Here is a 24,913-nt window from a genome sequence, read left to right on the forward strand (position 1 = left end):
ATAAATTTCTGAATTGCTTTTCTTTGTTACCTTGGAGTTCACTGAATTTCCTCAAACCTGCTATTTTGAATTATTGATCGAAGAGCTCACACGTTGTCATCTCATTGGGATCAGTCACTGTCTTCTTGTTTTTTACATTTAGGGAAGTCATGGTTCCTCATTTGCTCTTATTTCTTATAAACCTCTGTTTATATCATTGCACTGAAGGATTAATCATTTACTTCAGTCTTTACTGTTTGGCTTGATTTATTTTTTCTAGTGCATGTCTCTACATAGGTATTGTGTTGATTGAGTTCCCCTGGCCTGAGATTGCTGCCTCTTTTATGGCACTAGATGGCACCCTAAGCCTAGGTTTGCCATGGCTCTTGCAAAAGTTAGTCTGCCTTTCCTGAATATTGGGGGATCCCAAAGATTACCCCTGGCTTTTCGGGAAGACTGGCTAGATGTTTGTGGCCAGAGGGCCCATGGAGCCTATACCCTACAGTATTATGCTGCTAAACAGCCTCCCTGATTTTGCCAAGTCAGAGAATAGCCACCTCTTTTTGGCCCAAGTCAAAGAATAGCCACCAAATTTTATGAGCTGAATGTTACTAGCCCCACCCTACCCTTTTTCTCTAGCTGCCCTCAGGAATTTTTGCCCTACAGGCCATTTACAACACTTCCCATGGGTTGTGGCAGGAATGATTATCATTCAAAACACAAAAACAAACACAAAAACAAAAACCCCAAGATGATGGGGAACTTGGCTGTCTGCCTTGATTTTAATTTTCCCAGTGTAGAAACTGGAGTGTAGGGTGACTTTTCTTTGTGGTACCTAGCAGCTTCAGGAAGGGGCATTGCAGTTAGAGTGGTCCATTTCTTTTATCATCTGCTGGCAGATTTTCACTTCTTTGTGATCCCAGTGATTGTCACAGACTTAATTTTGAGTTCTGAGACATTTCTGGTGATAATCTTGGCACCAGGTAGTTGGTTTTGTTTTTGGAGGGGGAGAACAACTGAGAAAGCCAGATTGCTTCTACTCTTATTTTGGTGATGTCTCTCTCTCTCTCTCTTTCTCCTATGCATCACTGTCACTTTTGAAATAGAGTTTTTGAAACTGTCTTCTGATACTGTAATTTTTCTGATTAATAGCATAATTTTTTATGTTTGATAAGTTAAAATATAGAAAAGCTCAAAATGATAAAAAGATAATCTGTAATCTTATCATCATGAGTTAGTCACCCAACCATTTTAGTGTTTATCTGCCAATCTCATAATTAACTAGTTGCTCCTTTTTGATTCATAATACTTTTAGCACATAGAGAAACTAGTATTTGGCCCCTCTGAGCTTTTCCAGACCCCCTTTATGAAACCCTTTGGTCCTCGGCCTTGGTTGTTGGTACTGGTACAAAAAGAGGGATTTTTCCTTTGTTTTCAGTTTGCAGAACATCATGCTGTCAAGTGTCAAATATAAAGTGGTAAGGACAAAGGTTTTTCATCAATAACCTTTGGTAAAGAAGAAAAAATACTGTTTTTCCTCTACCCCTCTTAGGTTCATTGATTGGAGCCTTGAGAATTAGACTGACAAAAGACAGATAAACAAACAGATTTATCAACAAATGTATGTGCATACACATGGGAGTACTCAAACATAAGTAATTGAAAGCGGTGGTGCTATGGTTTGAACACTTCTGTTCTCTCTAAAATTAATGTTGAAACTTAATCCCCAAGGAAACTATATTAACAGGGTGGGCCTTTAAAAGGTAATTAGATCATGAAGGCTCCACCTTTATGAATGAGTATAACCTTATAAAGGAGATAAAGATAACTAGCTTTACCGTTTTTGCTCTTTGGCCCTTCTCCACATGGGGACATAACATTCACCCCTTCAGATAATATAGCATTCAAGGTGTTATCTTAGAAGCAAAAAACATCTTAGACTTCCCAACCTCTGGAACTGTGAGAAAATAAATTTCTCTAGCCAGTCTGTGATATTTCATTATAGCAATATTAATAGACTAAGACAGGAGTCAGAACTTGGGCTTGTGTAGGATCCCACCAAAAGAACAATACACATTTAGGGAATTGAGAAAACAAAAATAAAAGGACATACAATTTCTAGAGTGGCAAGTCATGGGAAGGTAAATATATGGGGGAAACTAATGGAAGATAGGACTAGTTATAAAGTTTGTTGTGGAGTGTCCTCTGTTGACTTCCAGCTGACAAGGGTCTAGAATTTTCTTTGGTGATTTACTTCTGTTCTTCCTGTTACAGAAAAAAGAGGGGACATCTTTATCTTTACAAATTTATATTTTGTCTTTAGGCAAATAGGAAGAAGGCAGAACATTTTTCTTGTATCTGCTTTTTCTCAGTTGCCTTCAGTTCAAAATAATCCTCATGCTAAAGTGGCATAGTTTGAAGTGGAATAGTCTTCTATCCTTCATGTTGTAATGGGGAAGAAGTTCCAGTGTTAACTCAGCTTTGATTTGTACAGAGGTACTGGACATTTTTAAGGGAGAATGAGGGAGTGAGGAAGAGGAAAATGTGGAGGCTTGAGGAGAAATTTTGTATTTAAATTGGTGCTTATCAGCAGGAGATGTGAACTTCTTATATTTATGACAGAAGGTAGTGGTGCATGTTGGAGCAAGATGCCCATCAGGCTGGGAGAGAGAGTCAGAATTATTTCCCTGAAGTTTGCATTTCAAAGAGACAGATCTCAGGTTCTTGAGAAGAAAGTTCTAGATGGTGGGAAACATCAGTCTCAAAAGAGGAAAGAAAGTATTATATTTACAACTTCAAGCTTTCAAAAGTAACTGCCCTAAGAGAGTATTCAGAGACCTGTCTATTACCAGGTTTTAGCTGCAACAAACAATAAATTCCCCTGGAAGCACTAAGCTTTCTGAGGCAGACACTTTAAAGGGGGTTTGGGGGTTAGGTCACCCCAGAAACTGTGGTGGTGTTTGTTCAAGCCTCTTAGTGTTGGGGCAGGAAAATAATGGAATCATTTGTGCTGAGAGGCTGCAGTTTTATAGCCTAAATTGAGGTCTGGCCTAGGAGGGGGTTCAGAGGATCTTGACTAGGTTTGAACAAGGAGAGAATCTTTGTCACAAGTAAGGGAATGGTTTGGCTTGTAAGTACCTGTCTTTACAGAATATACGTCAATTGACCAAATGTATGCCAATGAAAAGTTAAAAATTCTGTTAGTTAAAAAAAACACACACACACACACGTAGAACTGGGGAAAAGGAGAAAGAACCAGACCAGAAAATATTTCACTGAAGTCTAGATCCAATTAGCTATACTTACTTTGTCTATGGTTGGTATCTGATTTAGATGATTAATTACATCATAGATATGAAAAGAGCTAATGCAGCCATGGTTGTATTGAGAATATGTAATGGGAAGGGATGGGAAAGGTGAATGGTGCTGAAATGGGAAAAGTTCCCTTATCCCCCTTGCAGGGTGTGTGATGAGGGTGTGTGTGGCTCACTTATTTGATGCCCCCCAGCTCAAACTTCTAGGGGGAGCATGGAGATGGGCAGGTCGTGGGGCTCTGACCTCATGGCAGTGTCTAGGGGTGAATGTTTTTGGCTCCTGAAGCCCCAGTGGGTGTGTGTTACAGTGTGCTCTTTTAGTTTTGCTGTCTGTAGGTGACTTGTATTAATCGGCTCAATTAGACACTTATCACAAGGACAAAGGGGTTTCCGTATCCCAGAGTTCTTGCCTTGGTGTGCTGGAAAAAATCGGATCATACATGGGCTTGGAGAATGAATGCAAGAATTTACTGAATGGTGGAAGTAGCTCTCAGCAAATGGATGGGGAGCCAGAAGGGGGATGGAGTGGGAAGGTGGTTTTCCCCTGGAGTTCGGTCACTCAATGGCTGGACTCTCCTCTGACCACCCTGGGCAAATTCCCCTCAGCATCCACATTGTTCCACTGGTCGATGGCCTGCTGGTGTCTGCTGTTCCTGTTGGTGTGCTCTTCTGCTCCTCTGCTCCTCTAGACGTCTAACTGCCTGTGTGCCCTTCTGCTGGTGTGTTCCTCTCGATGTCCAGCCACTTGTGTGCATGGCCACTAGAGTCTCAGGGTTTTTATAGGCACAGGATAGGGGGCATGGCAGGCTAGGGTGGTCTTGGAAAATGCAACATTTGGGCACAAGAACAGGAGTGCTTGTCCTCACCTAGGTCCGTGGGTACAAGCTCGAGGGTGGAGCCCTCGCCAGGGACCCTGCCCCTCTTCTCCCAGCATTTTTCTGCCCTTCTCCCATACCAGTGCCACTCTTCTGCAAACTTTGATGAGAGATAATTGTGGAGAATCTGTTTAATTTGGATGTTTATGGTCACCTATCTAAAATAAGTCTGACCCTTGAAGCTAATTTCATCTCATAGGCTTTGATCATTCAACAGAGAGCAAGGATCTCAGGTACGCACATGCATGTATGTGTGTATAGGCAAATGTATTCATAATGCCATTCAGGATGTGAGTATCTATAGATAAATTATCATTTATATTTATGTATATTTTTTGGCTCATTAAGGACCTTTTGGGATTAGGGGACAAACCAGGCACTCTCTCTGCTTATGTATATATTAAAAAAATTTTTTGTCACTTTTTTAAAGTATCAAATGTGCTGTTTCCTTTCTTTCTTTACAAAGAGTGTAAAATTCTTCTTCCTCTCCTTTTTTTTTTTTTTTTTTTTTTTTTGTTGGTAGAGTTTTGCTCTTGTTGCCCAGGCTGGAGTGCCATGGTGCAATCTTGGCTCACCGCAACCTCTGCCTCCCAGGTTCAAGTGATTCTCCTGCCTCAGCCTCCCAAGTAGCTGGGCTTGCAGGAATGCACCACCACCACGCCTGGCTAATTTTGCATTTTTAGTAGAGATGGGGGCTAATTTTGTATTTTTAGTAGAGACAGCGTTTCTCCACATTGGTTAGGCTGGTAGAACTCCTGGCCTCAGGTGATCCACCAGCCTTAGCCTCCCAAAGTGGTGGGATTACAGGCGTGAGCCACTGTGCCTGGCCAAATTATTATTATTTTTTTTTCAATTTACACATTTCTTTAAAAGATGATCTTAAAGAACTTGTATATCCAGGACTTCATAACACACAGTGCTGATTGTGAGATCTGAGTGTGAAGCTAATTTTTCATCTCTTTACCTCGGCTTTTAGTCTTCTAAATCCATAAATGCTGAATGCTAGAATTCTAGTAAAGAATTGTCCTTGGGCATGGTTTGCAATTGCCTCCTACTTACATAGTGACACCTGAAATAGGGCCCAGAAAGATAGGAGAATTGAATGATGGGTTTGGGTGATAAATTAAAAAACTGTGAAGAAAAAAAAAAGGAAATGAGTAATGGTGAAAATTTTTAAAAAAGAAAAAATGTATTTTATTTTCTTTCATCAGAAAGTATATTGCCCTATATTAGGGCCAAAATAGGAAGAGGAAATAATTATAATTATATAGATAAATCATGCACATTCCACTGATATTTGATTAGTCTTAGTGTGTTTTATGGAGGATGCAGTGCTCTAGCCATCCTAGAATACTTGCAGATTCTTGAATGCTGTGTTTTCTGATCTTCAAGCCTCCATTTTCTCTCTTATAACTTCACTCATCCTTCAAAATGTAATTTAACTCCTTTAAAAGAAAAAAAAAACCTCTCTTCTTCTCTCTCTATATTCTCAAAGTTTAGCATCAGGCCAAGTACTTAAGGTCCAATAAATGTTAAAACTGTGGATAAATGATACAGAGATCAGTAGTGGTGGTGAGAAAATTCTCTTCCTTAACATTGAAGAAGGGCTTTGGGAAGAAGCATAGTTTCAGAGATGGGAAGGGGAACATGAATATTACATTCTTAAATATAAATTTATATTTAGAATCACATAAAACTGAAATTCTCATTAAAACAACTAGAATAAGGTGAATACTCAACTACATAACTACAACTATGTCTGCAAAACCAAAAAGTAAATTATTTGCATCAAGGAAAATGCAAATAACTCCTACTTTGTACCCTTTGATTAACTTCTCCCAATTTTTCCCAGTCCCAAGCCCCTGCCAACTGCTAATTCTACTCTGGACTTCTGTAAGTTCTACTTTTTAGATCTATAGATAAGCAAGATTATTTGGTGTTTTTCTTTCTGTGCCTGGCTTACTTCACTAAATATAACATCCTTCATTCATCTGTGTTATTGCAAATGATGAGATTTCCTTCATTGCTAATACTAAATAATATTTCATTATATATCTGTGTATATGCATGTGTGTGTGTGTGTGTGTGTGTGTGTGTGTGTGTGTAGTCCATTCTTCTGTTGACTGGCATTTAGGTTGATTCTATATCTTGGCTTTTGTGAATAATATTGTGTTGAACATGGAGGTACTTTGAGATACTGATTTCATTTGCTTTGGATATATATCCAGAAGTGAGATTATTGAATCATATAGTAGTCTATTTTTAATATTTTGAGAAAAGTACATGCTGTTTTCCATAATGGCTATAGCAATTTACATTTCAGTCAACAGTATGCAAGATTTCCTTTTCTCCACATCCATGCCAATACTTGTTCTTTTGTCTTTATCTTAACCATTTTAATCATTGTGAGGTGATATCTCATGGCTTTGATTTGCATTTCCTGGATGATTAGGTATGTTGAGTATCTTTTCATATACTTATTGGCTATTTGTATGTCTTCCTCTGAGAAAAGTCTATTCAGGTCATTCGCACACTTTTTAACAGAATTATTTGTTATCTTGCTATTGAGTTGTTTGAGTTTCTATATTTTTGGCTATTAACACATTATCAGATATATGGCTTGCAAAATTTTCTCCCATTTCTTAGGTTGTGTCTTCACTCTGTTGATCATTTTCTTTGTTGTACAGAAGCTTCTTAGTTTGATGCATTCCCATTTGTCTACTATTTTGCTTTTGCTGCCTGTGCCTTGGTGTCATATCAGAAAAGTTATTGCCTATCCTAATGTAAATAAGCTTTTCCCCTATATTTTATTCTAGCAATTTTACAGTTAAGTCTTAAATTCATTTTGAGTTTATATTTGCATATGGTATAAGATTCCAATTTCATTCTTTTGATTATGGATATCCAGTTTTCCCAGCACAGTATATTGAGGAGACTCTCCTTATTGTGTGTTCTTGGCATATTTATTGAAGATAAATTGGCCATGAATGTGGATTTAATTCTGAGCTATCCTATTCTGTTCCATTGATGTATATGTCTCTTTTTATGCCTGAACTATTCTGTTTTGATTGGTATAGCTTTGTAGTACATTTTGAAATCAGATAGTTCAATGCCTCCAGCTTGGTTCTTTTTGTTCAAGATTGCTTTGGTTATTTGAATTCTCTTGTAGTTCCATATGAATTTTAGAATTTTTTCTATTTCTATAAAAAATATCATTGTATTTTTTACAGGGATTGCAAGACTCTGTAGATTACTTTGAGTAGAATTGCCATTTTACAATGTTAATTATTCCAATCCATAAACATGAGATATCTTTCCAGTTATTTGTGTCTTCAAAATTTGTTTCATTAATATCTTGTAGTTTTCAGTGTACAGATCATTCAACTGCTTGGTTAAATTTATTCTTAAGCATTTTATCCTTCTACAATGCCACTGTAATGGAGATTGTTCTGCTTTTTTATGTAGTCATTTTTAGTGTGTAGAAATGCAACATTGGTTTTTCTTTTTATTCTTCTGACTTGTTACTTTCAAATGACTTGTCTTTCTGCTTACTGATTCTTTCTTCTGCTTAAAGCTCTCTATGGAATTTTTCAGCCCAGTCATTGTGTTCTTCAGCTCCAGAACTATAATTTGGTACTTTTTTTCTAGTTTCTACCTCTTTGTTGAACTTCTCATATTATTCATTACTATTTTCCTTGTTTTGTCTGGTTGCCTGTCTGGGTTCTCTTACAGCTTATTGAGCTACTTTCAAATTATTATTTTTAATTATTTGTTGAGAAGTTTGTAAATCTTCATTTCTTTAGGATAAGTTACTGGTGTTTTATTTTGTTCCTTTAGTGATGTCATTGTTTTCTGATTATTTATGATCCTAGTGGCCTTGATGTCTGTGCATTTGAAGAACTAGGCACTTCTTAGAGTCTTTACTGACTGGCTTCAGTAGTTAGCCTATCCAGAGATTTTATGTGAGCCATTTAGTGGGTTCTCTGATTAGTCTGCTGCTGTTGTCCTTAGATGGGGTGGCCTGGGTCCTGGGTCAGTGGGAAGGCAGGCCTAGCACCTGAGTCCACAGGAGCCAGCCTGGATCCTGGGTCTGCAGAGGCTATACTGAAGCTTAAGTCTGCAGGTATGAGCCTGAAGCTTCAGTATGCATGGATAAACCTGGCACTTGAGTCTGTGGTATGGGACTGAATTCTAGGTCCACAAGGGCCAGCCTGGTGATGGAGTGTGGCTGAAGCCTGGGTCTGAAGGGGATATCCTGGATTCTGGAGTTGTGGTTGCCTCCCCTTGCACTGGGGAGGCCACAACCCTGGGACCATGGATGTTGGCCTGGTGCTGGGGTGGGCTTGGAGCCTGAGTCCACAGGGACCAGCCTGGTACTGGTTTACTGTGATGAACCTGGCGCTGGGGTCTGTGGGAAAGCTGACTTTTCACTTTATTCTTCTTTCCCTATGTGGATAGTATTTTTCTTTGCACTGTGCTGCCCATGCTGGGGGGAGGGGTGGTGTGTGTAATGTGAAACTGTTCTTTGTACACTTTTCAATGCATCTTTCCTTATTTCTGTGTTTCACCTGGGTGCTGTAATCTCTCACTGAGATTTCCTAGCTGGTGTGAAGATAGTTTTATGCATAGGTAGTTGTTCAAATTGATGCTTTTATAATGGGATAAGTGCTTGAAGATCTTATTCTGCCATGTTGCTGACATTTTCTATCTCTGCTTGAAAATTTTACTCTGCCAAGTTGCTGACATTTTCCATCTCTACTAGTCTTAGGACTCGTAATGAGGACTAGGGACCTAAGAAGGAGGCAAAGTGGTTTAATAAAAAGAGAACAAGTTAGAATGTGTTCAAAATTGAAAACTCTTAAAATTAACTCAAAATGATAAAATGAGGCAATTTGTTGGGATAGAAAATTGTGAAATTAATTGGAACTTGGGTCTATCTATAAATCTGAGATGGAAAATTATTAGTAAATATTTTCAGAACTAATTGCGAACATTTTTTAAAAACAAGAGACTGAAAACTAAGAATGACATATTGGGGAAATATTTTTACACCTGAGACTGTAAAAGGAATAAATCGTGGGACATATTGGTTCTGCCTCAACAATAAAGTTCATCGCATTGAAAAAATATGTAGTTTAACTCACATAATAGTATTGGATAAGGCCCTGAAGTAAGGTGTATTATTTCATGAGAAGTCCTGCATTGCTAAATAATTTAAGAGTTCAGAAGAATCAGAATTTCAGAGGTGAAATAAACCTTATGAATAATCTAATCTGGCTTCTTAGTTTTATAGTTAAAGAAATTGAGGTTTAGAGAATAAAAAGAATTATCTAAGTTCACCTAGGGATTTATCAATAGAGTGGAAAGAAAGAGTCAAGACTTCAAGTTTTCAGCTGGGTGCCCATTTCTTGTGACAATATAACATGTTGAGCTATGTGTCAATAATTTCTTTATTAGAAATTATGTATGAAATTCAGCTGCTTCTTGGCTGAATAGATTTCCATTTTTGGGAATGATGAGATACAACTACATTTAGCAAGTATTTATTCAGCACATCCCTGTGCTTGGCACTCCAAAAATTTGAAATATAGTGGAAGGTTCATTCCCTTCTCTAGTGGCATATGAAATTGCAAGTTCCTCACAAAAGTGTGAAATTTTTAATATCTGGGTCATCTTACATTCACTGTGTTCTCAGTAGTTATCATAGGTCCTGTTATATAATGGACAGTCAAAAACTGCTCAGTCACTCAACCTAGAGAAAGAAAACTGATATCTGGATCACCAAACCATGAGCATTAAATTGTTAATCAGCAAATTCTGAGCAACTGTAGTAAGAATAGGAGACATTAAAATGTGTTGTTCTTGTTTCTAAGCAATGAAAACTGTTTTTAAAAATACTGTACCCGGCTGGGTGTGGTGGCTCACGCCTGTAATCTCAGCACTTTGGGAGGCTGAGGTGGGTGGATCATGAGGTCAGGAGATCGAGACCATCCTGCCTAACATGGTGAAACCCTATCTCTAGTACAAATACAAAAAAATTAGCTGGGCATGGTGGCAGGTGCCTGTAGTCCCAGCTACTCAGGAGGCTGAGGTAGGAGAATGGCATGAACCAGGGAGGCAGAGCTTTCAGTAAGCTGAGATCATGCCACTGCACTCCAGCCTGGGTGACAGAGCGAGACTCTGTCTCCAAAAAACAAAAACAAAAACAAAACAAAAAAACTGTACCCAATTTAGTATTTTCCTTCTTACAAGTGTTGTTTTTAAAGGAAAAAGATAGTGGCAATGGAAAAAAATTAACCTGGTGACCTCCACAGCATGGCAGGATACTGTGCTATGCTGAATGATAAGTAGAAGACTGAAAAATAAGCTATTTCCCAATAAAAATTATCTGAAGTATAAAATTATCTATCAAGTATAAATTACCCCTCAGAATTTATTCCAACTTGAGGCAAGGGAGCTATATTCTCACATCACTTAGCTATTGGCTTCAGGTCATACCAGGATGAGGAAAATATAAACTCCCAGGTATTTCAGACCTCTGCGTCTGCAGTCAAAGTAGTTATAATAGCTCAAGGGCAGCCTCTAAAGAGAACCACAATGAAATAATTTGTAGAACAAATAAACAAAAGCCAGGGGAAGGATGCACAGAACTGGTAAAGCAATGGAATTTGAGCAGGCCACAGGCAGTAGTATCTGCTATAGCAGGAGTCAGCAAACTTTTTCTGTAAAACTAAGCCATACTATATATTAACTCTGTTGCAATCATTGAACTCTGTTATTGCAGTGCAAAAGCTTCCATAAACAATAAATGGGCAAATGAACAGGTATGTATCCTAACAAAACTTTACTATAAATACTGAAATTTTAATTGTATGTAATTTTTACATGTCACAAAATATTATTTTTGCTCTGACTTTAAAAAAATGATTAAAAATACAAAAACCATACTTAGCTCACAGGTTGTACAAAAACAGGCAATGATTCTAGGCTGTAGTTTGCTGACTGTTGAAACAGTACTATTCAAACTGCTTCATGTTTATTAGCTCATTTTTCCTCATAACAACTTATTGTATTATGACTATTATTTTCCCCATATTACAGATAAGGAGAGTGATGCACAGATTGGTAAAATAACTGTAGGATATAATAAATTCCTCTTCAAAGGTTTTAGCCTGTAAATTCTTAAGTACAATGAGTTCTGAGATCTTCTTCAAAGAACCAATGTATCAGCATGTTCAACTCCCCTCTTCTTTGTTCTCCATTTTAAAGTTTAACTTCCTTGTTCTCTTCATCTCCTTGCCCCTGGTTTCAGTAAACAACCTCCTCCTAGCCTCTATCACCTGCTCCATCCTGAGTCACCCCTGGTCACTTGCTCTGACCTGAGTCACCCTGAGTCACCTGTTCTGTAACCGTCCTTCCAGCCAAACTACTCACCCTGCCACTCCAGATCATATCCCTGCTCTCTTTAAAATAGCCAATCGGAATTAGCTTAGACTGTACAGTCCAACCCTAGCCAATAGGGGAATGATAGAGCAGTAGGGGCTACCTGCATCAGGGATAAGAACCCCTTCTCCTCCCTTGTACAGATGTGCTCTCACCATTGCTCCATTCGTGACGCACAACCTTCTATAGAAGGAAAATTCCCTTGCTGAGAAAATTAAATTAATGTTTGAGTGTTATTTCTTTTGTGGCACCAAAAATTTATTTCTAAAATAATTCAACATTTACTCAGCTGGTAAGTAGCACAGCCAGGATTTGAATACATCATCTAGCTAGTCTATGTTCTTACTTGCTATACCATGTTTGAGTGCTATCTTTTATTTCTAACAATTTGGGGGCTCATCTGAAATTCCCATTCTCCTCTGGGGAGGGTCTAGACGTCTCCAGTGAGAAAGTGCACACAGCTGCTTCCTTGTGGAGGCCTCAGGGGTAAGGAATTGAGACCCACCTGGTGTGACAAATAAACCCAGACTCTCAGCAACACAAGAAGAAACAGACCAACAACTTGGGGGAAAAGACCATCACATACTGTGGTGACTAGCTAACTTTGTGCACAGACCAATGTTGCAAAAGTGGCAAAGTATTTCCTTGGAGGTCAGGACCAAGCTAAGAAAAGCTGCAGGGCTGGTGAAGTATTTCTTGGTTGGGACCAAGGTAAGAAAAGCCTTGGGGGTGGTGAAGTATTCCTGGTCAGAACATACCAAGACAGGAAGAGTCACGGGGATGGTGAAGTATTCCTTGGTTGAGGTGTCTTGGAGGTTAAAAAGAGGTGAGGAATTTCCAGTAGGGGAAATTGAGCCTCACCCCAAAAGGCAAGAAATTTTCAGTAAGGGAAATTGAGGCTCACCCCAAAACCATTAAGATGGAAAATACTCCAAGTAAGGTAAGAGATAAAAAGGATAAAGCTAGCAACAATATTCACCCTAATTATCACCTAAGCCTAATGTTAAAATATTAGAAGGATAAAACCAAAAACAAGAAAAAAGCAGCTGCTGTCCCAGACCCTTCTCCTATCCCTGTTATCCCCTTCCTTATAACCCTGCCTCTTGGGAATCATCCCAAGAGCCCACTCACTAACAGCCTAAATAACCTTCCCTAAAAGTGTGTCCAGAATTGATTCCTTCCAGTGGGTTCTTGGTCTTGCTGACTTCAAGTATGAAGCTGCGGACCCTCCCAGTGAGTGTTACAGTTCTTAAAGATGGTGTGTCCAGAGTTTGTTCCTTCAGATGTTCAGATGTGTCTGGAGTTTCTTCCTTCTTGTGGGTTTGTGGTCTCGCTGACTTCAGGAGTGAAGCCACAGACCTTTGTGGTGAGTGTTATGGATCTTAAAGGTGGCACATCTGGAGTTGTTTGGTCCTCCTGGTGGGTTTGTGGTCTTGCTGACTTCAGGAATGAAGCCACAGACCTTTGCAGTGAGTGTTACAGCTCATAAAGGTAGTGCAGACCCAAAGAGTGAGCAGCAGCAAGATTTATTGTGAAGAGTGAAAGAACAAAGCTTCCACAGCATGGACGGGGACCCGAGTGGGTTGCCACTGTTGGCTGGGGTGGCCAGCTTTTATTCCCTTATTTGGCCCTGCCCACACCCTGCTGATTGCCCCTTTTTACAGAGAGCTGATTGCTCCATTTTACAGAGTGCTGATTGGTGCTTTTTCAATCCTTTAGCTAGACACAGAGTGCTGATTGGTGCATTTTTACAGAGTGCTGATTAGTTCATTTACAATCCTCTAGCTAGACAGAAAAGTTCTCCAAGTTCCCACTCAACCTGGGAAGTCCAGGTGGCTTCACCTCTCAATCCCCCCCTAAACAGGACACCCCAACTGCTGTTGGGAATTGGGCGATGACTGCTCTAGCTACTTTCTGCTGGATAGGGGCAAAGAAAGGGCCCTGCAGTTGTAGTGTCCTCCAGAGAGGAACTCTTTAGGCCAGTGAAAGGGCCAGTGGGTCAGTCTAGGGGTCCTCGGTGGAAGTTGTTAGTTGAGCTCATTTGGGGTTCCATTTGTAAGACCATCTGTAGCTTGATGGCCTCGATCCTAGAGGAAACAAATTTGACAAGGAGGTAAAAAACATAGGCAGATAAAGGTCGAAGTTCCACATAAGAAGAACATGCCTTGGCTAGGTAGACAGAAATTTACCCTGGCTTTTAAAGGAATAGGGTACACTGTTTTTTTCTTTACTACTTCTATCTCTTTCTCTCTCTTTGACTCCTTCTTTGTCTGTCTCTCTTTCCTTCTCTGTTTGACTTTCTGTCTCTGTCTCTTCCTCTCTTTATCTCTCTCTGTCTTTCCCCTTCTCTCTCTTCTCTCTCTTTTCTTTCTGACTCCCTCTGTCTTTGTCACTTCCTCTCTCTCTCGCTCTTTCTCTCTCTCTCTCTTTCTGTGATTCTCTCTTTCCTTTCTGCTGGTCTTTCCTTGCCTCTGTCAGCCACTTATGCTACAGTTCTCCCCTCTCCTTCCCCTTTTGATGGCTTTGGCAGTGTAAGACTGCCACCTCCTTGGATTTTTGCACTGTGTGCAGTAACTCCACGGTTTCCTTGTGATATTTAATGGGGGTTCCCCCAGAAGTTAGGAACTCCCTTTCTTTCCATATTGCAGCATGGGCATGTAGGATTAGATAAGCATATTTACTATCTGTATCAAAGTCTCCCAATTACAACTGAGGATGTGGGAGAAATACCTGGTTACAGGCTGTCCCAGGATTCCTCGGATGGTAACAGACCTTGAGGACAGCTGTCCAGGACAGGAGATTAACACTGAGAAAGCTGCACCAGTGCCCAGGAGGGAGTCAATTTCCTGGACCCCAGTGGTTAAACATACTCAGGGCTCAGTGAGAGTGATGACATGAGCTGGTGCTTGCCCCAGGCATCCTCAGTCCTGTTGTTGGATCATCTGGTTGGGGGCTTCTGGACCAGAGAACCCTTGCCCTCTGGGGCAGTGTGCCTTCCAGTGATTGCCTTGGCATAGCAGACATGGATGAGTGGGCAGCTTGTTTCTCATTGGACAGTCTTTTTTAAGGTGTCTTTACAAACCACACTGGTAACAATCTCCGCCAGGTGATTGGCCTGCTCCATTTTCTGTCCTCTCTGAACCACCAAGACTTGTTTGTCTGAGGGTCATGACTAAGGCTGTGGCCTTTGTCTGATCTCGCTTTTCCTTTGGGGCCTGTTCCTCTTGCTCCCTATTATAGAACACCGAGGTTGCCAAGTTTAATAATGCCTCCAGATTTTGTTCATGGCCCAGGGCTAGCTTTTGGAGCTTTTTCCTGATATCTGTGGCTGATTGGGTAATAAACTTATCTTTTAGGATCAGTTGACCCTCTAGTGAGTCAGGTGACAGGGGAGTATATTTTCTTAAGGCCTCCCATAGCTACTAGAGGAAGGCAGAAGGATTTTCTTTCTTTCCCTAAGTTATGGTGGACATCATTGAATAATTCATGGGCTTTTCCCTAAGTCCCCTTAGTCCTTCTAGAACATAGGTCAGCAGATGTTTATGACTCCAGTCCCCATGATCTGAGTCTAGATCCCATTGGGGATCCACAGTGGGGATGGCTTGCTGACCAGTACGGAATCTGTCCCTTTCTTTGGCTGTCATTCTATCATTTACTTGACTAACACCAGGTATCTTCAAACTCTCGGGCTGCAGCTAAAGCCTCATTCTTTTCACTAAAGGCCAGGGTTTGATCTACCAATAGCATGATATCTCTCCAAGTGAGATTGAAGGTTTGCCCTAGACCGTGTAGGACATCTATATACCTATCAGGATCATCTGAAAGCTTCCCCGGGTCTGTCTTGATCTACTTTAAATCAGAGAGGGTGAAGGGGACATGTACCCGGGTTGGGCCAAATTCCCCTCCCCCTATAGCTTGAAGGGGACATAACTGATAGCCCGGGGGCTTTTGTGGTCCCTTGGAGATTTCTTTGCTTGTCTTTTTCTGGGTGTGGGGGGCAATTAGAGGATGCTTATCATTAATAGGAAGGGGAGCTATAGGGAGGCTAGGATATAGGGGTAAGCTGAGAGGTCCTCTTGTAGGATGTAAATTGCAAGCTTTGCATACTTGTGGATTCTCCTTCAATTAAAAGCAAGCTTGGACATAAGGTATTTTACTCCATTTGCCTTCCCTCTTACAGAAAAGGTTAAGCTGCAGGACAGTATTGTAATTTATACTTCCCTCAGCTGGCCATTCTTCCCCATCAGAGTGAGAATATTGGGGCCAAGCCATAGTGCAGAAAAAAATGAGCCGCCTCTTTTTCAGGGTTTGTTGATGAAATTGGTCCCAGTGGATTAGAATGCATTTCAAGGGTGAACTTGTTGTTGCCTGAGTGTCTCCCATCTGAAAGACAAAACCGCCCATGGTTTTAGTTTGTTTGTTTCTCCCCTGCCCAAGAACCCGCAATGGTCCCTGGACCCTGCTGATCGGAATAGTTGCACTCACTGACACAGCAGCAGAAACACTAGTTTTCCTTGTAGACCACAAGGAGGACTGAGGAAGGTCAGATTTAGTGGCCCTTACTGATTCATCCTCGAAAACCTGTACCCTTGCCTGTCCTCCTAGACCACAAAGAGGACTGAGAAAAATCAGATTTAGTGGCCCTTACTGACACATTCTCGAAAACCTGTTAGAGTCCTAAGCATTCCCCTGTTAGTATTGGGACTTTACCCCTTTCCTATAAAGATGTTTTGCCCCAAAAATGAAGTGGAGGGCCATACCCTGAGGGAGGGAAGGGATCTCCAGGGTTGGAAGAGTGACACCTTTTGTCTTCAATTGAATAGGAAGGATATCATTTCTGAAGTTCTCCATATCCTAGCTTCAGGAATAGCTTTTGTTAGGCCTGCTAATCTGAGGAGGGATCCTAAAATTCCAGATAAGGTAGTTTCCCCCACCCCGATGGGGCTTTGGGCAAAAATTATGTCTTTCTGATTGGTGAGCCCAGGTGCCTAAGGAAGGGAACAGAGTCCTGAAGTTTATACTAGAAATCATTCTTATAAGAGAAACTAGAAAAGCACCAGAGACAAGGAGTGGTTTTTAGAAGTGAGACTAGCCTTGGAGAAGAGAAGTGAGAAGAAGTTTGTCTGGCAGGTTTCAGGACCCAGGGGGCAAGGATCATGATAGATAGGATAGATAGGCGAGTCTCGCTTGGGTGATGTGACTTTGAGAATTCCACTCATGGCCACAGGGTCAACCAATTTGTTGTCAGGCCCCTGGAGCTGAATGGCTTTCCTCTCTGTCAACACTCAGCTCAGCCTGGAAGTACAGGAGAAGCAGAGGCTGGTTCCAGGCAAATCAATGCTCCCAACTTTGAAGAGTCAGGGCTGTTAGAGAGCCCTTTCCTAGAAAGCCTGACACCCATGTCTTTAGTCTGGCAGCCATGCTAGTTGCTTTTAACTGGCCAACAGGTGCCTGGTATTTAGCCCCTGAATTCTAAGGAAAAATAGGACAGAATAGCAAGTGAAAGGGGTCCAGTGGTGCTCACTGCTTGGCAATAGTCCCTTTGTGGTCGCCAAAATGTGTCTGGAATTTATTCCTTCTAATGGGTTCTTGGTTTCGCTGACTTCAAGAATGAAGCCGCGGCCCTTCGCAGTGAGTGTTACAGCTCTTAAAGCTGGTGCATCCAGAGTTCTTTGTTCCTCGTGGTGGGCTCATGGTCTTGCTGACTTCATGAATGAAGCTGCAGACCCTCGTGGTGAGTGTTACAGCTCATAAGGTAGTGAGGACCCAAACAGTGTGCAGCAGCAAGATTTATTGTGAAGAGTGAAAGAACAAAGCTTCCGCAACATGGAAGGGGACCCAAGCGGGTTGCTGCTGCTGGCTGGGGTGGCCATCTTTTATTCCCTTATTTGGCCCCACCCACATCCTGCTGATTGGCTCATTTTACAGAGTGCTGATTGGTGCATTTACAATCCTTTAGCTAGACACAGAGTGCTGATTGGTGTGTTTACAATACTTTAGCTAGACACAGAGAGCTGATTGGTGCATTTTTACAGAGTGCTGATTGGTGCATTTACAACCATGTAGCAAGACAGAAAAGTTCTCCAAGTCCCCTCTTGACCCAGGAAGTCCAGCTGGCTTTACCTCTCAAAAGGACTTCAACATGAGACAAAGCAATGTAAAAAGGATATTCAGAACTTCCCTTTCCTGTCTTCTCAGGGGAAGAAAGAGGCATGATCTGTAGAGCTGCTATGGGAGCCTGAGAACATGAATACCCTCCTGGCCAAAATGTTTCTACAGCAGATCAAAAATTTTCTGCCCAAGACCCCCAGTGGGACAATAACAACACAGCCCACTGAGGAAATATGCAGGACCTTAGTGAATTGATAATGAAGGAGATCAAAGAATCAGTACCCTGAACCCAGAATCTTACCTGAACATTTGATATACAGCAAGGAAACAATGAAGGGCCTATAGAATTTTTAGACAGATTAAAGGAACAAATGAGAAAATATGCTGGTCTAGATCTTGAGGATCCTCTTGGTCAGGGAATGTTAAAACTTCATTTTATCAATAACAGTTGGCCAGATATTAACAAGAAATTACAAAAGATAGTGAACTAGAAAGATAGACCTATAGAAGATCTTCTGAGAGAAGCCCAAAAAGTATATGTAAGAGAGATGAATAAAAACAAAAGCAGAAGGCAAAAATTCTGCTGTCCACCATACAATTAAGTACCCAGGGAGCCAGAACATATAAAGAACCTAGCCTCCCACTCTCCAGGCAATATAAAGGGTACAAAAGAGTAAAGCCAGGAGACTCAAAGGTAGAAAAAACAATCTTAGAGAGAAAGAGACAGAGAGGCAGAGAGAGAGAGAAAGAGACAGAGAGGGAAAGAAGGGGTCAAAGAGAGTGAGAGAAAGAGAAAGAAAGTCAGAGAGAGAAAGCAAGAGACAGAGAAGCAGAGAGAGACAGAGAAGCAGAGAGAGAAAGAGAGGCAAAGAGAGAGAGGCAAAGGGAGAGAAAGAGGACAAATGTTTCAAATTAAAAATTGGTCACTTCAAAAAAGAATGTCCCAAATGGGAAAAATAACCAGTCATATATAAAAGCAAGTCAGCTAGTATTAAATTTATGTAAATTCCAGAGGCAGGAACAAATGTATTAGAGAGAGATTTAATGCTAAAATTTGGCTTAGGCCTCTATATTAATCAGGGAGAATTCCTCCTTTCCCTAAACTTGCTCACCACCGCAGACAAAGAACACATTCATCCTGAGGTGTGGTCAAAACACGGGAATTGAGGAAAGTTACAGATTCTTCTGATTCATGTTAAATTAAAATATTAAAAACCCCTGGGGAAGTAGCAAAGCGAAAGCAATACCCTATTCTTTTAAGAGCCAGGGTAAATTTAATAATTGATCATTGAACATCTTCTTCGTGATGGACTTCTTAAACCCTTATGTTTCCCTGTAACACTCCAATACTGCCTGTAAAGAAGCCAGACAGGTCATCAGATTGTCCAAACCACACTCTCTGTTGTTACTAGTAACTGTCCTAGCTTTACTCTCCCTAGAACTGCCCTTTCATCTCTCTGTCAATGTAAATAAGGGTGTAGTCTGAGAAGTACTTACCCAAAATCATGGAGGCCACTGGCAACCCATAGCATTCCTATAAAAAATCCTTAACCCAGTAACCTGCAGATGGCCCAAATGCATTCCATCTGTAGTGGCAACTGCTTCGCTAACAGAAGAAAGCAGGAAATTAACTTTTGGAGGAAACCTCATTGTGAGTACATCTCATCAAGTCAGGACTACCCTTAATCAGAAGGCAGAAAGGTAGCTTACTGACTCAAAAATTTTGAAGTATAAAGCTATCCTATTAAAGGAAAAAAAAGAGAGGCCGGGCACGGTGGCTCACGCCTGTAATCCCAGCACTTTGGGAGGCCGAGGCGGGTGGATCATGAGGTCAGGAGTTCAAGACCAGCCTGGCAAAGATGGTGAAACCCCATCTCTACTAAAATACAAAAAGTAGCTCAGGGTGTGGTGGCAGACTATTTGGGAGGCTGAGGCAAAAGAATCACTTGAACCTGGGAGGCAGAGGTTGCAGTGAGCTGAGATTGTGTCACTGCACTCCAGCCTAGGTGACAGAGCAAGACTCCATCTCAAAAACAACAACAAAAAAGAGAGACATGATTTAACACTAACCACTGATAATTCACTTAGCCCAGCATGTTTCCTAACTGGAAATCCAAATTTAAAGATACCTGAGCATGAGTGTTTAGATTTAATTGGTTATCATAATAAAGTCAGAGTCAATTTAAGAGAGACCTCTTTCAAACAGGGCAGCACTGATTTATAGATGGCTCTTCCCAGGTAATTGAAGGAAAAAGACATAATGTGTACTCAGTAGTCAACGGGGAAGCCCTTACAGAAGTACAGTCAGGAAGACTCCCCGATAATTGGTCTGCCCAAACATGTGAATTGTTTGCATTAAGTCAAGTCTTCAAGCACCTGCAGAACCATGAAGGTACTATTTATACTGATTGCAACTATGCCTTTGCAGTGGCTCACACCTTTGGAAAAATTTGTACTGAACAAGGTCTTATTAATAGCAAAGGCCAAGATCTGGCCCATGAGGAATTAATCACCCAAGTATTAAATAACCTTCAGTTGCCAAAAGAAATAGCTATATTCCACATCCCCAGACACCAGAAAAGCCTTTGTTTTGAAAGTCGAGGAAATAACCTATCAGAGCAGGTAGTCAAACAGGCTACCATTTCTTAACTGTACAACTGGCCTGCTTTGCAGGAAGGTGTAACCTGGGGCACATGGAGTTAAATGCTAGAATAAGCCAGACCTTATCTGCACTTCTGTCTAGGTCCTAGGCTCTACATCTAGCACATAATTGCACATAATTAAAATGCCAAACTTACAAGGTTTTCGACAGAAGTAAAGCTTGCTAAAAGTTAACAGTGTAACATGTATTATCCTAATTTCTAATCTTGTGGCCTTAGGCAGTCTAGTCCACAGACATGAAGGAAGTTTGCTTTGGGAAGGAAATGTTGTCATCTTTGACATTAAAAAAAAGGAGAATTTATGTAAAAAGAATCTTATATGATAAATTCTGGTTCTAAAGTAAATTAACTGGTTGTTTAAAGAAAAGGATATTTACAACAAGTCAGAAAGTTGAGGCATGTGAAAGATTGTCTGTCAAAGTCATGAAAAATGTTACAAAAGGGTATGTATACAAGAAATATTGTATAATTTAAAAATAATTAGGCTTCCTGAATGTAAAACTGTTGAAAAAACAGTTTACATGCAAGGTGTGCAAGGAAAGTAAAATGTACTTTTGGTAAAGGATTATAAGGAGGCATAAGAATGGATTTTTACCTACAATAAAAGATTAAAAAAAGCAAGCTAGGAAATGTTAATTGTATAGGAAATTCTGTGTATAAACATAATGGCAAAAGTTAAAGGGGTATCATCCAGTTTTTCTGTAAACTGGACATTAAAATAAAAGCACAACAGGTTTTTCTTAAAGCACTAACCTGTTCTTTAACGAAAATTATAAAGGGTTAAAAAGAGTCCATAAAAATCTTACCTTATGGTCTGAAATTTAAATTGGATAAATATGTCTACAAGTTTTTATTAAAATTAAGTTTAACATTAATAGCACACTAATATAAAGGTGAAATTTAGCTTATCTGGTATAAAATCATATAGGAATCATTGTCAAATATAAAATGGTATTTGGCTTTCTTTGGTCTAAAAGCTAATAAAAATAGGTGCTAAAGAGAATTCAGAAGGAAAATAGATATTGCCAGACCAGAGAGAAATGTTATCCAAACCCCTTATGAGGGAAATCTTGTTCCAGCTCATCAAGGGATCCATTGGGAGCCCCAAACCATGTGTGACACAGTCCTCAGAGTTTATGGGTGCATAAGAATTTATACCCTGGCCTAGCGGGTTACAGACAGTTGGTTTGTATGTAAGAAAACCAATAAACAAACTATAAAAATTTACCCCTTGGGGGAAGGAGTCCAGGCTTAAGGCCATTCCAGAGTATCCAGATTCATTACACAGAGATGCCTGTAATTGGTCATCTAAAGTATTTATTAGTAATAGTAGATCACCTTACTCCTTGGGTAGAAGGTATTTCCTTTTCAAATACAACTGCTAATAATGTAGTCAAGGCATTAGTTGAAAATATTATACCCAAATTTAGATTAGTAGAAAACTTTAATTCAGATAACAGGACTCATTTCACTGCACATGTCATTAAGAAATTAGCCCAGTTACTGGATATAACACGGGAATATCATACTCCCTGGCCCCCACCTTCATCAAAGAGAGTGGAAAGAATGAACCAAACTATATAAAAAAAAAAGCCACCTAACCAAATTAGTCTTAGAGACTCGGTTGCCATGGACTAGATGCCTTCCCATTGCTCTGTTGAGAATCTGAACTGCTCCTCAGAGAGCTGTTGCCTTATCCTTTTATGAAATGTTGGCTTATCCTCTTATGAGATGTTGGCTTATCCTCTTATGAAATGTTGTATAGGTTGCCCTGTTTGCACTCCACTGCTGACATTCCCATGCTCAAAACAAAAGATCAGTTTCTCAGAAATGATATACTTGGATTATCTTCCACTTTCTCTTCTCTCAGAACTAAAGGTCTTTTAGCACAGGTACTACCCCTAGAGTTTCCAGTACACAAACATCAGCCTGAGGACCACATCCTCGTCAAAAGTTGGAGGGAAGGAAAACTCGAACCAGCTTGGCAAGGACCGTATCTAGTGCTTCTAACCACTGAGACCGCAGTTCGAACAGCAAAAAGAAGATGCACTCATCACGCCTGGGTCAAAAGACCACCACCACCTCCAGAATCATGGACAGCTATTCCAGGGCCAACTCCAAACAAGCTAAAGCTAAAACGGGTTTGATCTTTTCATATTGCATCTCTTTCTTTTCCCCTTCTATTGCTAGTCCTCTCGTTATTAATGTAACTAGGACGAGCTCACCCTAAACTATTACTTTTGATGCTTGCCTTGTGATGCCCTGTGGAGATTTGCCAAACCAGAGGCAACTCTCCACTTTGGAAAAGCATCTTTATCCTTTCTAGCTCTCCTCAGACTGGAAATCTGTTAACTGGGATAAGTTAATTTGGGAAGAGTTTGACGAAGATTCCAGTATAAACTAGGAATCTTGTCCTCCTAGAGCAGAGCTTCTCTGTTGAAGTTGGTCCAATGCTCTACAAAATACTAAAGACCAAGGATGGATGGCCCTAACTACTTGCAGTTTCTTAAAACTATTCACTTAACTAAAGGAGTTACCCCTCCTCATTGTCAGCTGAAGCAATGTAATCCAGTACAGATTACCATCTCTGCTCCCTAGAGTTCTTCCCCTTCATTAAGCCATTTCTATGGTATAGGAGTAGAAGTCTCAGAGAAGGACCCCACAGGATGCTTTGAAATACACTTAATTGCCTCCTCACCTCCTGCACCCCCTTCTCCCTCTCCTAAGTTCTTCGCTAACCAGACCTTCTCTTGTTATATACCCAATGATAAAACCAAAGTAGTTGTTGTAGAGGTTAATGATCTGAAACAAACTATAGCAATTAAAACAGGGTATCAGGACACAAATGCTTGGCTGGAATGGATCAAATATTCTGTTCGCAGGCTAAACAAAAGCAACTGTTATGCTTGTGTGACAGGCAGGCTGGAGATGCAAATAGTCCCCTTTCCACTTGGGTGGTCCTCTCACGGACTGGGCATGAGCTGTATGGTAGCTCTCTTCCAGAACCCCACAGCCTGGGAGGATGAGTCATGCAAGACTCTTTCACTGCTGTTCCTTGAGGTCAAAAGCCCTGCAGGTCAGCCCCCGAGGGATATCCGGCCTCCAGCCCCTGTTGTTAACTTCACCTTGTGCCTTTCGTGGCAGGGGAAAAGTTAGCATTCCTTAGAGACTTAACAGGGTGCAGTGAAACCAAGTCTTTTCAAGAGCTTACCATTCAGTCTGCCTTTGTTCATCCCCGAACAGATGTGTGGTGGTATTGTGGGGGGGGATATTGCTGGGTACTCTGCCAAGCAATGAGAGCAGCACTTGTACTCTAGTGCAGTTGGCCATTCCTTTAGCGCTACATTACGTCATCACAATAAAAGAAAAAAAAAATCATAAAAGAAGTGCCTCACATGGGTCCTTTGACCCTCATGTTTATATAAACACTATTGGAGTTCCATGAGGAGTACCAGATGAATTTAAAGCCCAAGATCAAATAGCTACAGGATTTAAGTCAATATTTTCATGGGTGATAATTAATAAAAACACAGATTGGATACATTACATTTTTTATGATAAGCAGCAGTTTATTAATTACACAAGGGATGCTGTCAAAGGGATAGCAGAACAACTGGGGCCCACTAGCCAGATGGCCTGGGAAAGCAGAGTGGCCTCGATATGATATTAGCTGAAAAAGGAGGTGTTTGTGTTATGATTAAAATTCAGTGTTGTACCTTTATCCCAAGGGTCTTACAAAGACTTACCACTTTATCCAATGAGTTAGCTAAAAATTCTGAAGTCAATAACCCTTTCTCAGGGTGGCTAGAAAGGTGGTTCAGTAAACGGAAAGAAATCATAGCCTCAATTCTTTCTTCTCTTGCAGCCATAATAGGTGTACTCATTGTTGTTGGGTATTGTGTCATACCACACATCCATGGGCTAGTCCAAAGACTTATAAAAGCAGCACTTACTAAAACCTTCCTTAACTCTCCTTCACCTTACTCAGATAAGCTTTTTCTTTTAGAGGATTAAGTTGAGCAGCAAAGCCAAGACATGCTTAAAAAGTTTGAAAAGGAAGTACTATGAAAATTGAAAGGGGGGGAATTGTAGGATATAACAAATTCCTCTCAAAGGTTTTAGCCTGTAAATTGTTAAGTACAATGAGTTCTGAGATCCTCTCCAAAGACCCAATATATCAGTATGTTCAGCTCCCCTCTTCTTTGTTCTTCATTTTAAAGTTTAACTTCCTCATTATCTTCTTCTCCTTGCCCCTAGTTTCAGTAAACAACCTCCTCCTAGCGTCTATCACCTGCTCCATCCTGAGTCACCCCTGGTCACCTGCTCCATCCTGAGTCATCCTGAGTCACCTGTTCTGTAACCGTCCTTCCTGCCAAACTACTCACCCTGCCACTCCAGCTTGTATCCTTGCTTTCTTTAAAATAGCCAATCATAATTAGCTTAGACTGTGCAGTCCAACCCAAGCCAATAGGGGAATGACACAGTTGTAGGGGCTACCTGTGTCAGGGATAAGAACCCCTTTCCCTCCCTT

Source organism: Symphalangus syndactylus, chromosome 12 (genome assembly GCF_028878055.3).
Source record: "Symphalangus syndactylus isolate Jambi chromosome 12, NHGRI_mSymSyn1-v2.1_pri, whole genome shotgun sequence".
Lineage (NCBI taxonomy): Eukaryota > Metazoa > Chordata > Mammalia > Primates > Hylobatidae > Symphalangus > Symphalangus syndactylus.